Below are 16165 nucleotides of genomic sequence, written 5' to 3'. Positions count from 1 at the left end.
GGTTTCTTGGTCACTTACTGGCTTTGGGACCGGAGTAACGTTAACCATTTCTTCAGAAATTTTGAAAAAACTAAGAATTAGTTCTAGCTTTTATGCACGGATGGCGCCAATGAAGAAACACTAATCGACCCCGGGCAGATTACGGATAATCTGGGGGTTAAATAGATGTTTCCCACGAGGATGAGGTCCAGCAAAGAAAGTTGTTCTTCAGGTGACCTTCAAAACAGACACCGTAAGCTCGTCACTGAGAGGGGGGGGGGGGTTCCTCCTTGTGACCACCCTCCGGCGTGAGAATTAGACTAGATTGCTCTGAATATAAGTGTATATTAAGAGATTGCTAGAGAAGATAAGATAATGAGATATCAGATAATGTCCTTACCATTCCAAGGTGTTGGAGTATTTATAACCGAAGGTAGGTTTCCAAGAAGGTACAGCCGGCTGAATAGTATTCCTGTTCTACCAACAGTGGGTTACGCACAAGCCATGCTGGTTGGTGGATAGGCTGCGGCCGATAGTGACAAGGCCGGCTGTATACTGTTCCTTTACTGCCGGCTATGCACTGTTCCACCAACTGTAGGCTACGCACGTCCCACAGTGAGGGTTGGTGAGTAGGCAGCGGCTAATAGTGACAAACAGTACTAGAGGGTGCTCCTCCTCATACTGTTGTCGGTGAGCTGTCACCCTGTGATTGGTTCATGGGCTGTTTTGGTCAGATCGTCTATTTTGCCCATACCTTGGCAGGTATAGTACAAAAGATCTTCCAAAAGCATACGGACTGGCTAATTTGGGCGGGAGTATTCCCGCCTTGCTCATTCCTTCAGGTGACATTACTGAAGTATCAAGAGTTAGTGCCTTGTGCGTGTAGCCTTGCTATTAGTGCGGGTAGCCTTCCCTGATGGCTTGTATCCGCAGCTGCGGGAACAAGCGGGGTACTTCACCATTGGGAGGCTTTCCCTGCGGGAACAGCTGGCGTACTGCGCGTAAGGTCTTCATCTCTGAGCATGGTGGGTCCTGCGGAAGCAGTTGGTCCTTGCGCAGACGTCCCTCTTCAAGGTGAGTCTTGCGGGTCCAACTGGGCTCTGCTGGGACCTACCTCTTCACCTTGTATATATATCTCTTATTTAATTGTCTTCATGGATGTTATATATCTTTCAATGAAAGAATAAAAGCTAAAGAACTTATTTGACACTTTACACAATATCCAGTGGTGGATCTAGAATTATTAATCGGATGTAGAATTATTAATCAGTGGGTTAGAACGGGTAGTGTCAGAGCGGTCAGGTAAAAAAAAATTGACATTAAGTTGTTGCAAAAAAGCCACCCTTAATATTAAAAGAATGCACACATGCTATTATACTCGATTTTTTTTAAAAAAAAGTGTGATACACTAATTGGTGCTTAGCTTAAACCCTCAATCAAACTAAATAGTCATTAAAAAATAGCCGATACTACATTGCATATTTAGAACATATTTGGGATTGAGTTTGTAATTATAAAAAAATATTGGCTTTTTTGAAAAGCGATAATTAAAAATGTGTTTACAATCACGAATATCTTTTTTATTTTAGTTTTTTACAAGAGTTAAAAATCTGTTTATTATGAGCTAAATCACGGCAACCAACAAGTCAATAAACTGTTTAAAAACTCAATCTCAAAATGATCTTACAAAACCTTCAATCAAAAATTAGGAAGGAGTTGGTGTTTAGCTCAAACCCTCAATCAAATTAAAATAAAACCACCCATTACCAATATTTTGCCAAGATCGGACTTTGAGAAACATATATAAGTCAACAGGGACTCTGAATTGGGCTTGGAAGAAATATCATAGCCTAGGCCCTGAACTTCAAGTAAATCTGTCACTGCTAGTACCCATTAATGATGCATAAATTGTCTCTCCCACATAAACCATTATTGATGGTTCCGGGTTCGGGTTTTTTGTGCACCTCTACCTAGAAGAGGTGCAAAAATTGGTTAACCGGTTAACCATTAACCAGTTAACATGCTAATCATTTTTTTTTGCGGGAATTAACCGGTTATACCGGCTTTTCGGGTCGGTTACTAACCGGTTTTGACCGGTTAAACCCGAACCGGTTAATAACCGCCGGCTTTGAAATCAATAATATAAACCGGTTACTAACCGACGGTTAGAATCGGTTAGTAACTAGTTAGGATTGGACCAATTAGAATTTCGGGTACAAACTGGTTAAAAACCGTTTAACCGGGTAATGTGTGCACCTCTACCACCTAGCATGGGCCCATGTGATGTTCTTTCAACAATAGCGTTTAGATAATCTCCAATAAGGTATTTTTATGAAGTGTTAATGGGTGTTTGTCCACGTCACTCATTTTTTCTTATTGTGGATGTAGTTTTTATCAAGCATTTTTTAGTGGAGTTTTTCAAAAAAAAAAAAAACTATCATAAACAATACATTTTTGCATGTGGTGGGCCTAGATGGGGAAGTTGGGTCTTGAATTAAAAATTATAAGGTAGAAGGTGGTGATGATGTGACAATGTTTTTTTATTTTGTGTTTTTAGGATTCCGTATTGTGTAGGTTTTGGGCATTTTTAAAGGATGGTGTTTTTATGATGTGCCGGGTGATTAGGCATATTTTTTAGTGTTTTTTGAATTCCTTATTGTGAATGCTCTTAGATACTAAAAATGAGTTTTGGGTCCAACACCAGTACTGTTTCTCTATAAATAGTGATCGATTTTGGTGTTTTAAGGGCTACAAGAAGCCTGGTTTGCTCTTTAAACCGCATAGTTAAGACATCCAGATCGGATTTGAAGTAGATGAAAAAGAAGTCCGTTGGCAAAAATTGAACAAAAACATTGGAGTCGGACTTAATACGTATAAAAATAATGATATACCAAATATTAGCTATTAAATAATAACATAAAAATATAGTAAATAATATACGTAATCCTAACAAGAAAATAAGAATAATGGGTCCAGAAAAGAGTGGTAACATTAAGGAAGCTGCACGAGATTGAACCATTGTGTGGCTAGAAATAGAAGGAATGCTCACTACATCTCAGCGCGAGCTAACGTGACGTCTTCTCCACACGCAAAACATCGATACACCTAGGAATGCTCTATGTGAGCAACAATTTAACGCCAAGTTACTCACGGGGACAACCAAAAAGAATATATTTACTCACTTATAATGTAACTTGAGCTATATTAGTGCACTAACCACAATGCTATTAACCGATTGACCATCCCCCATCCCCGTGCATGCACCTCCACTAGTTTCAATAGGTTATAGGTTGGTTGGTTGAGTTTTCATTGATAAATTTTAAAGAAATTATTATCTAACTATTGAAAGTAAAAAAAAACAAGAATTTTAGTTTTTTTTTTATTTTTTATTTTTATGTATAAAAGATACTTCATAACTTTGGTAAAGATCCATTTCTTCCTAAAACATCTTATGCTAATATTATCCGAGGTATATGCATATACATATCGATGAGGGATCGATGACTAATTGCAGATTTGTAGGGTAATTAAAAGCTAGACCTCGATATCAGACCTCTTTCACAAGTTTTTCATAACTTTACAGATACGACACAAGCCAGAGAAGACAAAGTGTAATTTAATCATCTCTCTATAGCTATGGCGGCGATCAAGAACTCAACCGGGCAGATTGATGTAGCAACTATCCACAAATCAAATATCCATTTGTTATGTTAGGGACCTATATTTGTAACTAGTTTTTATTCCCCGTATTAAAGGAGTTGTTTTTATATTATTTGTTTCTGATATTTATTTATTTTTTGAACATTTATTTTTTTATTGTATGAAAGTTAATAATATACTTATGGTTTGATGATAAATTGTTATACAAATAAATGAGATGCTATAACCCGGTTTAAAAGCTATATGTGTTTGATGAGACCCAAGACCCGTTTATTTTTTTTACTTTAAAATTGGTTTTTTAATTATAAATAATATATATATTTTTAAATAAATTAGATATTAATTTTTAGCAAATCTCTACTTTATAGGATTTTTAATTTAATGAGATGTTATAACCCGTTTAAGAAATATATGGGTTTGATAAGATCCATACTCGTGAATTCGGGTCAAATGCATGAGAAGTCTATATTTAAAAATTAAGCAAATTTGGTGACTCCAAAAAAGGGTGGAAGCGACCATACTGCGACACGTAAGATTGTTATGTTTTCGTTTATATATATTATAGATAGATTATAGATTTAATATTCAAGAAGTTTTTCAATACTTTCAAAGAATGTTGTTGTAAATCACGATGGCCAAGATCCTAATATTGATTAGTAGTACTTTTAGTAAAGATACTTTTTAAGAAGTTCTTTGTTCAAAAATTCGATTGATTGGATAATAAAAATAGAAGTACACCGATGCAATAAACTAAAACAATAAGTGTGTAAAGTGAAACAAAATAAGTTTGATTTACATTTGAAATAAGGTTACCGAATGGTTAGCCGATATTTCCGGCAGATCACCGCCATCCCATCTTATATAAACCCCTTCATCCTCTCTCAAGTTTCTCATTCACAATTCACACAACCTTAAAGCACCATGTCGTCGTCGCAAAAGACCATCGTATTAAAGAGTTCTGACGGCGAAACCTTCGAGGTTGAAGAAGCGGTGGCGTTGGAATCACAAACAATCAAACACATGATCGAAGATGACTGTACCGGCTCTGGCATCCCACTCCCTAACGTCGTCGCAAAAGACCATCGTATTAAAGAGTTCTGACGGCGAAACCTTTGAGGTTGAAGAAGCGGTGGCGTTGGAATCATAAACAATCAAACACATGATCGAAGATGACTGTACCGGCTCTGGCATCCCACTCCCTAACGTCACCAGCAAGATCTTGGCAATGGTTATCGAGTACTGTAAAAAGCATTTGGAACCATATACCAACGAAAACGATCTGAAATCGTTTGATTTAGAATATGTTAAAGTGGATACATACACTCTTTTTGATCTAATAGTGGCAGCAAACTATCTCGAAGTCAAAGGCTTACTCGACCTGATGTGTCAGACGGCGGCTGAGATGATGAAGGGCAAAATTCCTGAAGAGAATCGCAAGATTTTCAACATCAAGAATGACTTTAACTCCCAGGAAGAAGCAGAACTTCGAAAGGAAACTACAAGGGCTTGGTCAAAGGGTTCTAGAAGAAGTCAATAGTGATACGCTATCGCCATTGAACCAACATCATCGCGTATCGTGATGACGTGGCATACGCGATGACGTGGTCTGACAGTTTGTGACACGTGTGCCACGTGGCAACCGGTGGCACTATGTGTTACCACGTGGCAGTCGGATCGCTACGTGTCGCCACGCGGCACAACGTATGCCACATGTCGCCACGTGGCAGGTCTACATGGTGACTGTCCAAGCCTACGTCGCGATACGCGACGGGCTTGCCAAAGAGGCCGTCGTGTACCGCGATGGGCTCCAAATTTTGCCTATAAGTAGAAGGCTAGGGGTTCATGCCTTCCTCACACCAAACTCAGTATATCACTCTCTCTCTAACATCTCTCTAAACTATACAAACCATACCCTCGATCGGTCTCGAAGTTCGTGCCATAATTTCTTGATTTCCGTGTTCGTTTCCTCGAAGTTCGTGCCACTCTCCACCGACTAATCGACCAAGAAGGTGTTTGATATATCTCGATGTTAAGATGGTGAATCTCGTAAGGCGTGTAAACAAGTGGTGAAGTTTTGGAGTTTGTCGTTTGGCGTGACGAGGAAAGGAAAACAAGAAGAAGGGTTGAACGAGAAGGAAAGGAAAGTGAAGCGGCGTTGGAGTGCTGCTCAAATTATTAGGGTTTTCATAAGCCAACAAAGGTAGGCGTATGTATAACGCCAATGAAAATAATAATAAAATATTATAAAGGCTTAAACCTTAAGTCGAGGTTATACTCGATACCTCGATAAAAGAAAAGTAAACATAACAAAGAAAAGAACAAAAGATACGATTATGAATATTGATATATATATACATATATATATATATATTCTTTGTTATGAAAATATTATTTAAGTAATAATAACTATTCTTAAATAATAAAGAAAAGAATACGTTTCTTAGAGAAGAAGAAACGTCGGGTTTATGTAATTAAACTAAAGGTTTATAAATTACTTTTAAACTAAAGGTTTTAAATTAAAAGAGATTTTGAACTAAAGGTTCATCGAGGTAAAATTTATAAAATAAGACTAAAGGTCTTAAGCCGGATTGTACATCCGACTAACAATTGGTTATACTCGTACTATAGGTGCGAGATAGCAACGGGAAAGACCCTCGAACGGTGATTGAAGCCGATCCAATCAAAAGGTGAATACTTCCCACTTTTACAAACTTGTTTTTCAAATGAGTTAAACGTGTTATATGAAAAACTTTACATGAGACTAAGTGTCTCTAAAACATTTATAAACAAGGGTATAAATACTGGCCTCAGGCTATAGTGTACGTTTGTCTGGATCCTTTCATATGTGGTGGGCACACCACACCTGGTCACAATTACCCTCGCCTACGGGGAGTATGACCTTATGTATACGTATAAGCACTCAACTAGTCGAACGCTGCGGTGTTTCGCTGGGGGAACCGAGTATAGAGACTTGAGTTTATAAATTGTATGTTTTAACTTGATTATTCCTAAGCCATGTTAGGTCGGGACCTACGTAGTCCCGAGGGATAATTAAGTAAAGAAAAATATTTTAGCGTCAGCACATTCACTAGCATTCGTTGCTGACGTATTTTCTTACATTTTGCAGGTGACCAAAGTTAGCGCTTGGAGGAACGAAGTGCTCAAAAGATATCCGATGGCTCGGATCTATTTTTGTATAAACTTAAAATATTAAAATGATGGTTTGTAATTAAAAACAATTAATGCTTTTGTTATAACTTAAAACGGGTATTTTATAATCCCGTCTTTTGTAATATTACACTTTAAACCCACAATTATATAAAGTCTTCCGTTATTAAACGTAGCTCCGATTTATTTACAATTGTGGTACCAACATATGTGTCATATGCCTAAGCCGTGATTTAGGGTGTGACAAAGTACTTGTACTCCGAGGCTAACCCGTATAAACCAATTATCTAAGCATGTGCCAAACTAGTTGAGGGGTTGTCATGGGTTAATTGGTTTACTCAGTTTCCATGTAAACCTAAGTTGATAACCTATTTAAACTATAATCTATATGATCTTTTAACCAACAATCACATTGTAACTAACAATATAAAAGACGATAGGGATAAAGGGTTATATCTTAAAAAAATATATAAACGAAAGCTCTTAAATTCTTTTAAGCAACCAGATTATTTTATTCTTAAATAAAGGCTTCTAATGCATTTGACCCGAATTCATGGATATGGGTCTTACCTAACCCAGATAGCCTTTAAACGGGTTATAACATCTCATTATATTAAAAATTAATCTTATCAAATATTTAATATGAAAATCCTATTAAATAGGGATATACTAAAAATTAATATCAATTTTTTATTAAATTATTTATAATTAAGTCACAATTCTATATTAAAAAAATTTAAGCGGGTCATGAGTCTCACCAATTTTAGATAGCTTTTAAACCGGGTTATAGTATCACATTTATTTGTGAAACATTTTCATTATCAATCCCTAAGTATATTATAAACTTCTTTATAATAAGTAAAATTAATATCCAACAAAATATATAAATATTAATAACAAATAATATAAAATAACCCTGTAATAGAAGGGATAAAAACTAATTAGATAATATATTTGTTATTTGAACGACGATTTCAAGGCTTGAATTCCTATCCTTTTGGTGAGGGATAATACTCCTTGCTATTGCTTTATAGTCGCTGGGACACCCGTTTAAGGGCATTAATGTAGAATTTAGCTACTCCAGAGATCTACTTTTTTTATTTTAAAATTATATATTTAAGAACAATTTTTAATATCTTTGATAGATCATCATGTAAAAGTGAAAGGAAAGGAAAGGATGGCTTTAAAAAAATTGATTTATTGAATAATGGCTTGCAAATCGTAACAACCGAAACAAGTAAAAAAAAACTACAGTGACTACGGTGCAACAAATTAATAATATAAGAGGGTAAAGTGAAAAAGAGTATTTGATTTACACCGCCATCCCAACCTATATAAACCCATTCCACCCCTCTCTCGTTCTCATTCACAATTTCACAATTCATTCACAACCCTAAAAGTGTTACACAACAAAGGATGTCATCGCAAAAGACCATCGTGTTGAAGAGTTCGGACGGAGAAACCTTCGAGGTTGAAGAAGCGGTGGCGTTGCAATCGTAAACTATCAAACACATGATCAAAGATGACTGTGCCGGTTCCGTAATTCCTCTCCCTAATGTCACCAGCAAGATCTTGTCCAAGGTTATCGAGTATTGTTAAAAGCACATGGACCCTTCGACCACCGACGACGACGAGGATTTAAAATCGTTTGATTCAGTATTTGTTAGAGTGGATCAAGACACTCTTTTTGACCTAATTCTGGCTGCAAATTATCTCGACATCAAAGGCTTACTCGACCTGACCTGTAAAACAGTGGGTGAGATGATCAGCGACGCCAAGACTGTCGAAAAGATTCGTGAGAAATTTAACATCATGAATGATTACACACCCGAGGAAGAAGCTGCGGCTCGCCAGGAGCATGCATGGGCATTTGAGTCATAAAGATCCTGATTATTGTTAGTAGTCATATATGTTTAATTGTTATTGGGGTTATTCGGATATATATTGGTACTTATTAGGTTGAATTGTTTCTTTTGTGTCACCTCTTATTAAGTGAATGCTATGAGTTTATTCTATGATCCAAATATAGTCGTAATTACAATTTTTCTTCTTGGTTTGAAGAAATTAATTGACAATATAGAAATTTATAATAATCAAAACTGAACTGATAATAATTAGATACGTCGGCAATTAGAGGTTGGTATTGACGGAAACCCTAATTCCAAAATATCACATATATCAATTTGATATGGTAAATAATTGCTAGCTTATACCTTTTATTGTTTTTCTTTATCTCCTTTTCTTTAATATCTCTAATTCAATTGTAAATTTGTAATTGTATTCTTGGATGTATATGTTTTGATATATTAAGTTATTTGATTCTTTAAACTATGGCCCATTGTTATAAAATAATTAATGGATCTATTGACTCATGTGTTGTTCTTTCAATGAATTAGGCGTAGATCAACAACACAAAAAATCACAATTTTTCAGCCGACGGTATTGCTAAAAAATGTGAATCCAGTGTTTTGGGCCTTGTTTACTCTTTGAACTCTTATTTCGGCTTTTAGACTAGTCCCACATACGTTACCAATCAGACTCCTCAACAACCAGATTGCTTGTTTCATGGATTGACATCAGATATTACTATTGTTTACTATGAATTTCAGATTTCATTGAGATCAGGACAGGACAAAGGCCCTTGAAGTCTTGTAGGTGGGGTACAATATTTACCCTAGAGACTGCATAACTTAGGGAAGACTATGTCAGTCAAAAGATTAAAAGGTGTGCTCCTTCTACAAATCAGTTTAATGGTGCACAATATTTCTACAATTTAGCCAATCAGGTGTGCTATCGTCTGTTTTGCTTATGTTGATTTAAGTTTAGTTTGCTTGTATGCTCTTTCATAATTTCTTGACATGTTTCAGTCACTGTATTTATTCTATGCAACAATGTAAAATAGAGAATATTAGATTTATATATATGATTAGATTGAATGTATCTATTACAATATAAATACTTAGAGCGCGTTCGTTTCACGGAATAGAATGGAATTTGAATTGGAATTTGCATAGGAATTAGAATTGGAATTTAAACATTCCCATAGGAATGGAATATGCTGGAATTGGAATCCCAATTCCATCTAACGTGTTTGGTTGGCCAATGAGTTGGAGGCAATCACTTTGACCCTCTCTACCGACGACCCACAACGTTTTTGGACTATCCGGCCCGCTGGTGATCCGAACCGCTTCCACCCGACCCGACCCGGTTTCGTTTTTTTTTTGTTTCGTTATATTTTCCATTTTCATTTTGGTTCTTTTTTTTTGCTTCAGTTGGTTAGTTTATTGGGTTTGTTCCGGCTCGGTTTTGATTTTTTTGGTTCGTTTAGTTTGGTTTTTCGTTTTCTGTTTTCTTCGAGTTCCTTTTTTTTCTTTTTTTTGTTCAGTTTTTTGAGATTTCGGCCCGTTTCGGTTTTTTGGTTCGTTTAAGTTGTTTTTTTCTATTTCTGTTTGGTTCAAGTTCTTTTTTTTTTGCTTATTTTGTTCAATTTTTTCGTTTTGTGTTTGCTCAGTTTCTTGGGTTTCGGCTCGTTTCGGTTTTTTTGGTTCGGTTATGTTGTTTTTTTTTGTTTCTGTTAAGTTCAAGTTCGTTTTTTTTTGCTTATTTTGTTCAATTTTTGGGTTTCGGCCCATTTCGTGTTTCTGGTTCGTTTTTTTTCAGTTTCTGTTTGGTTCAAGTTCGTTTTTTTTTGCTTATTTTGTTCATTTTTTTGGTTTCGGCCCGTTTTGGTTTTTTTGATTCGTTTATGTTGTTTTTTCGGTTTCTGTTTGGTTCAAGTTCGTTTTTTTGCTTATTTTGTTAAGTTTTTTTGGTTTCGGCCCGTTTCGGTTTTTTTGGTTCGTTTATGTCGTTTTTTTTGTTTCATTTCCGTTCGGGTTTAGTTTTTTGTTTCGTTTTGTTCGTTTCCCTTTTTTGGTTTCATTTTAGTCGGTTTACTCGGTTCGGTTTAACTTTTATTTTGGTTAGTTTTATTTGTTCGGTTTATGTTTTTTTTCTGTTTCATTTTGGTTAGTTCGGTTTCGTTTCATTTCGGTTTCTATTATTTGTTTCGTTTTGGTCCATAAAATGGCCGGGGCGTCGGCGGACTGGGTTGGGTTGAGCCGAACTGATCCTGGCGTCAAACCGAACACAAACTGACGCGGGGCGCAGAACCGAATGCGAGCTGACCCGGGGCGTTGACCCAAACGCGACTCGGCCCGGAGCACTGAGCTGAAAGCGCTAAGACTCGGAGCGTCGACCTGAATGTGAACACACCCGAACGCGACCATGTTAGTCGCCCAATTGAAAATTCCATCAAATTTACTTGAATTCCTTCACATGATGGAAGGATTTAGAATCCCTTTGTTTAAAGGAATTTGAAGGAATTGAATTCCAATTCCAATTCCAATTCCAATTCCATTCCTTGTCAACCGAACACACCAAAATGGAAATAAGATTCCAATTCCAACGAAACGAACACGCCATGTCATGAGATTTTAATTCCAATTCCTTTGAATTCTCACGAATTCTGTGAAACGAACGCGCCCTAATAAATGCAATGATTCGGATATGTTTAGAATACAAAGAAAAAAAAACTTATGTTATGACATTGAAATGCCCGTCCACCGGACGGGTATAAAACTAGTTACTATGGTTTACGATGCGAGTATGCGACACCTTTTCTCGACGCGTAGATATTCGTGGCAGGCAATGCTATGATTAGAGGTGCACAAATTGGGTATTAGAAAAACCTAGGTTCGGGTATAGAATCGGGTTCGGGTATTGAAAAATCGGGTATTAGCAAATCCGGGTCGGGTTTGGGTCCATGTATTGCCTCTAAAAACCATACCCTATGTATCGGGTTCGGGTATTGAAAAATCGGGTATTAGCAAATCCGGTTCGGGTTTGGGTCCAGGTATTGCCTCTAAAAACCATACCCTTTGTATCGGGTTCGGGTCGGGTATAGAACCGGGCATTTGAATACTCTATTTCCGAGTATTAAAAAACCATATTTTTGGGGTTTTTTTGGGTTTTTTCCGGGTATAGATTGGAATTGTTTAGGGGTTCACATTTTATATTTTTCGGGTATTTTCTAGTTATTTTTCAGGTAATTTCGGGTATAGATCGGGTATTTGAAAAACCCGGTGTCGGGTATTGGAAAAACCCGGTTCCGGGTATGGAATCGTTTCGAGTTTTCGGGTATTACCGGGTGCAAATCGGGTCCGGTTCGGGTACGGGTTTTTGTACTAAAATGCATACTCTATCCGTACCCCACACATAGGGTCGTGTACGGGCTCGAGTATTAAAAACCTAGGGATAAAAAAACCGGTTCCGGGTTCAGGTTTTTTGTGCACCTCTAACTATGATATTAACATGTGCATTTTTATACCTTTTATTGCATATCAATTCTCAGTTATATCATATATGCACTTTATACGCTTGTAAAATACATTGTTTTTACTATCTCGGGGCTAAGAAATAAAAAGAAAAGGAAACAAAGCTTCAATAAAATCTTGTTAGAATAGTAACCAAGTTTCAAAAGTGTTTCAATTAGATCACTCAACTTTAAAAAGTGTTCCAATTAGGTCACTCAACTTTCATATTTTATTAAATTAAAGGTTTTAACATGTTTTTTTTAACGTTTTTATTTTTTGTTTCACATAAGAAATGTTTTTATCTTTTTTTTATGTTAACGTTGAGTGGCGACGTGAATTTTATATTTTATTTTTGAATTTTATTATAATTAACGTTTTTTAATTTTTTAAAAATATAACTACATATATTGGAAATTCCGACCCCCACATCTTATCCTCCATTTCTTTCTTGACAAACAAAAAAATAGGTGAGACTCGATTTGAAGATTTAGTGACCCGATTTAAGAAAATTATGCATTAGTGACCAAATTGGAACACTTTTGAATGTTGGTTACTATTATATGAGATATTCCCATCTTGTTAATAATTGTTGGAAGAATAAAACATGTTAATTTGGGGTGTGGACTTTAGAATAAGTATAGTTGGATTGGATTTATGAGTTGGGCTGAAGTAAAATTTTGTCAGTATTGCCAAAGAGGGTAGTACACGAGACGGAGGAAAAACTAAGGATGGGTCGAACCACTGAATCAGATCATAAATTCGGTCATGGAGACTACTATACAATACTTTATGACCCTAAGAAAGAATCAAATCAATAATTTAAATCCTATAGTTATAATAAGCAATTATAAATAACTTTTTGAAAGAGTAAAGTAGTCCCTTTAAAAACTAGATTTAACCAATCAATTAAACAAGCATTCAATCGCAAGGTATGTTGATTTAAAATTTAAAACAAGAACACTTAATTTGAAAGAGTAATACACAAACTTATTTAAATGTTTCAGTTATTAACTAATTAACTCAATGGACCCCCATGCAACAAGTTAAAACTATAAAGGTCAAACTAAAAATAATAATTTGATTTACACTTGAATTAGGATACCGAATGGTTAGCCGATATATTCGGTAAAGCACCGCCATCCCAACCTATATAAACCCCTTCTATCCCTCTCTCGTTTCTCATTCACAATTCACAACCCTAAGTGCTAACAACAAAAGATGTCATCGCAAAAGACCATCGTGTTGAGGAGTTCGGACGGAGAAACCTTCGAGGTTGAAGAAGTGGTGGCGTTGCAATCACAAACAATCAAGCACATGATCGAAGATGACTGTGCTGGCTCTGGCATCCCACTCCCTAACGTCACCAGCAAGATCTTGTCCAAGGTTATCGAGTACTGTAAGAAGCATCATGTACTGGAAGTACCAATGGAGAACAACAACGAAGAGGATCTGAAATCGTTTGATTCTGAATTTGTTAAATCAGTTGATCAAGACACTCTTTTTGATCTGATTCTGGCTGCAAACTATCTCGACATCAATGGCTTACTCGACCTGACCTGTCAATCGGTGGCTGACATGATGAAGGGCAGAAGTCCTGAAGAGGTTCGCAAGATTTTCAACATCAAGAATGACTTCACCCCTGAGGAAGAAGCAGAACTTCGAAAGGAGAATGCATGGGCATTTGAGTAAAGATTATTATTATTATTAGTTGATTATTATTCGTTATTAGTTGTAATGTTTACTTGGCATTGGTGTTTTGGTTTATGCAAATTGGCTACTTATTTGGAGATTAGTTTGATTTGATATTGATATATTTTCTTACTTTATTATTTGTATAACCACTATAATATTATGGTGATAGTATGATCAGTCTATATATTCTCGATCCAAATATAGTGGTATATTGCATTTTTTTGAAGAAATCTGTACACAAAATAGGGATTTAAATAAATTCATTAATAATCAAAATCCAACATCCAATGATGCCACGTATACCCTAATTACATTTCTTTAACGTCATATGGTCTGGTTCTATAGCGGCTAATCGAATTATGCCATGCATGCGCTAGAGTCTAGACAGTATCTTTATTTGTTTTACTAAATTCCTAGATATCTGTTTGTATCTTTTATTGTTCATCTTTATCTCGTTTCCTTAAATATCTCTTGTTTAAAATTTAAATGTATTGTTGAAAGTGTATTTTTTATGAAAGATATACAAATTATTTGATACTTACACTACGACCCATTGTTTTCCAATTATGGATCATTGAGTTCTTTAGATGAATTGGGATTAGATAAACAATTCACTAAAAGTCAGAATTTTGGGTCCAACCGTGTTTATTGAAATAGTGATTTTGGTGTTTTTGCCCTAGCAGAGAACGGTTTAAGAGGCATGATTTAAAATTCATATTTCTATATCTATACTATATATAAAACATGAGTAATGGACTTCTTAAATTTTAAGAGGTATCAAACTTGTTGCTTTAAGTACAAACCACAATGCATATAATTAAGATATTTTAGAGGCAATTTTGTCTTTTGACAATTTTGTTTTTTAGCAAAAATAATATACGATTGATTTTAATTTATTCAATAATAATTACAAATTTGGTCCTTACACTTTACTTACATTTTGTTAATTTATAGAATAGTTATATATATACCTCTTATTTTAAACTAACGACCCTCGTGACGTTTAAACGTTTATAACTTTTTCACACGTTAATATTATTTAAAAAACATTATACCATAAAAACGAGTATTTTTTCCTCTATATTTTGAGTATGGTATTGCTATATTTTTTTTTCATTTTAAAAACTTAATGTGTTACGTGATTATCATTAGGAATTGGAAAAACGGGCAGGGCGGGTTCGTCGTTCGGGTCATGAGTCTAAAAGGTTAAGGTCGGAATGGGTCGATACACAAAAGGTTAATTTGGTTTGGCTCGGGACGGGTTCGGGTCGAAAGGGGTTAAATCAGTACGGATTTCGGGTTATAACATTGTCAGGCGGAACGGTGGCTGGTTAAGACTCATTCAATGTAGTGTTACGTGTGCACCGACACCTGATTGCGCGCGTACAGCCGTTTGACGTGCTTAATGACACAGTACACTAGTTGACCTTCCAATGCCGCATTACGAGCATATTATCGTCGGGTTACGCGTATACTGTTGTGAAGTCACGCACTTACTGAAACGGTAACACGGTTATGTGTTCGATGTCATGTTTGCGTACATACCCCGCTGTATCGTGCGGGCATCATGCTAGTTATATATAAAGAATGAGTGATGAACAAAGTTAAGAGCATCATTTTAATAGTTTTATCTCATAAAGCATGTAGTACAACTTTAAATAGGGGTATTATAGTCTTTGCAAACATAACATACGTTAAACAATTTAGTTTTCAAAAGATACTTACAATAAATAGTCTTTTAACTTTAATCAATTTGTGTAAACTTATTGTAATGTTACAAATTTACCCCTTCTTCTAAACCAACTTCCCCCACGATTTTTTAACGGCAACAACTTTTTCACACAGTAATATTTTTTATAAAAAATATACCATAAAAACGAACATTTTATTCTCTTTAATTTGAGTTTGATATTGTTGTACTTTTTTATTTTAAAATGTTAACATATTATGTGATACCGGTAATGACCAACAATAGATCGGGTCATGTGAGCTCGGATCATGTATCGGACCGGATTAGAGTCTGAACGAGCCGATACAAAAAAAAAATTAATTTGGTTCGGGTCGATACATGTTTCAGGTTGAAAGTGGTCAACTCATAACCAATTCGGATTTGAACAATGTCATGTTGGAACGTGATTCAGCTTAAAATAGGTTGGTTTAAGAATGATTTAATTGAAATTTTTGTATATTTCAATTTTGCTTCTTGATTTTCGGCACTGGTTACGTGCATTCAGGCATTAGTTACGCGGATGACATTGTTTACACGTGCCACGACCGATCAATGCGTGTATTGTGCCACATAACGAGCGTAA

General features: G+C 35.8%; 3 pseudogenes; all 3 read left to right on the top strand.

Annotated features, from left to right (window-relative positions):
- The first annotated feature begins 4798 nt into the window (after nt 1–4798).
- Nucleotides 4799–5176, top strand: LOC143577636 (SKP1-like protein 1B pseudogene; annotated as a pseudogene).
- A 3047-nt stretch (nt 5177–8223) lies between these two features.
- On the top strand, nt 8224–8688 carry LOC143577635 (SKP1-like protein 1B pseudogene; annotated as a pseudogene).
- A 4691-nt stretch (nt 8689–13379) lies between these two features.
- On the top strand, nt 13380–13870 carry LOC143577647 (SKP1-like protein 1B pseudogene; annotated as a pseudogene).
- Nucleotides 13871–16165: the final 2295 nt, after the last annotated feature.

This window comes from Bidens hawaiensis, unplaced genomic scaffold (genome assembly GCF_021521415.1).
Source record: "Bidens hawaiensis isolate Kalapana, Puna unplaced genomic scaffold, B.hawaiensis_p1.1 tig00028763_1, whole genome shotgun sequence".
Taxonomy (NCBI): domain Eukaryota; kingdom Viridiplantae; phylum Streptophyta; class Magnoliopsida; order Asterales; family Asteraceae; genus Bidens; species Bidens hawaiensis.
The sequence above is the reverse complement of the archived record's forward strand: the minus strand, read 5'-3'. Positions and strand labels throughout refer to the sequence as shown.